Source organism: Myotis brandtii, unplaced genomic scaffold, assembly GCF_000412655.1.
Source record: "Myotis brandtii unplaced genomic scaffold, ASM41265v1 scaffold112, whole genome shotgun sequence".
Lineage (NCBI taxonomy): Eukaryota > Metazoa > Chordata > Mammalia > Chiroptera > Vespertilionidae > Myotis > Myotis brandtii.
In genome coordinates, this window is record NW_005353838.1 from 2,850,147 (window position 1) to 2,851,742 (window position 1,596).

The following is a 1,596-nucleotide window of genomic DNA, read 5'->3' on the forward strand; positions in this document are numbered from 1 at the left end:
CCATCTTGGTTGGGTTAATTTGCATATAGTCGCTCTGCTTGGCTGGTGGGCGTGGCTTAAGGCATAGGGAAGGTATGGTCAATTTGCATGTCTGTCTTTTATTAGTGTAGATAAGCTAATATTTGTAATGCACTTAGAATAGCACCGGCAGATGGAAGTCCTCTATAGGTGAGCCTGTATTATCATAAGGTATTTAAACAGATTCCTATTTAATACATAGCTATTTAATAAGTAGTGTTAATTTAATTCATGTGCTATTTCCAATTCTTTGCATTCTTTGGCTACTAAAGAAATTTCCAAGCCAAGTTTTGAATTGCTGTTAGCCTATATTACATTTGGGCTCCTGTTTCTTACTGATTCTGAATTTTTGGACTGGAACCAGATTCTTTGTCCGCCGGAATCAAAGAATGAATCCACAGACAGAAAGTGGTATAGCAAAGGTGGAGATTTATTTAAGAACAAGTACAGACTCCCATGTGGGGAAAGGGAAGAGTCCCACAGAATGGACTCCCAGGTAGGGAGGGGGAAAAGGGTCCCACAGGGTTCCTTTCCCTATGGCTTATAAAAGCTGCAGATCCTGGTCCCTGATATCCCCTCTGATTGGTCAATATTCCCCTTCAAGTTGGTTACTATAGTAACTCCTGGGCTTAAAGGTTGAACCTCACATGGGACATGTGAGGTTCTCCCCCCTCCTTCCCCATTGTTCCCCTATTCCTTCTGGGCTTTCTTCTTTTCCATCTGAATGAAGGGCTTCCTTTTCTTTATTTTGTAAATATAGACCTTTCTTGGCTACTTCCAGTTCCCTTGTCTTATGTAAATGCAACTGTTGCTGCTCCCTTGTCTTATGGAGATATAACTGCACCTGGCTTGCTTGTGTTATGGAAATGTACCTTCTCCCAGCCTGTAGCCCCTTGCTTTTCCATGGACCCCAATTCAAAAAAATCCCTAAGCCTGCCTATGTTCCCTCTAAATTCCTGCTTCATTATTAACATACTGATACTCAACACTCCCTTAGAAGCACTTAACAGATATGTACTCATGTTGTTGACTCGCTTGGAGGCTGCCCAAAATAGGACGGGTGGGGTGCAGTGGAGTGGCTTCCAGGCCAGACCCCACCGAGTCCATTTCAGGTTTTCTTTCTGCAGAGAGGCCATGCCAGGAAGGCCAATGCTGAGCGTAACTGGGAAAGGAAGCAGGAAGATTGGGATCTGAGAGGTCAAACAGTAACTCAAGCTGGAGGCCTGGGCTGGAAAAAAGCCAGAAAATGAGTGCAGGCCAGAAACATATGGCCAGAAAAAAACTGAGGACAGAGGCTCAAAAGGATGCCTTGGGCACCAAATTTTTGAGAAAACAGGTCTAGTACTCATCCACCTGTAGATACAAATAAGGTGATTGTTAATATTAAGTCCAAAACTACAAGGTTCTTCTCCCCCTTGCTCATACAGGGACTCGGCTTCCTTCTCCCAGGCTCCCTGGACCATTTCTGGGAGTCAGAGGGGTTCAGAGGGTTCTCACATGGACAAGGACAAATTTACTTAGGTTGACCTGCTCTAGCCTCCTTGCCAAGATGCCCTTGCCAGCCACAGCCTTGGTGCT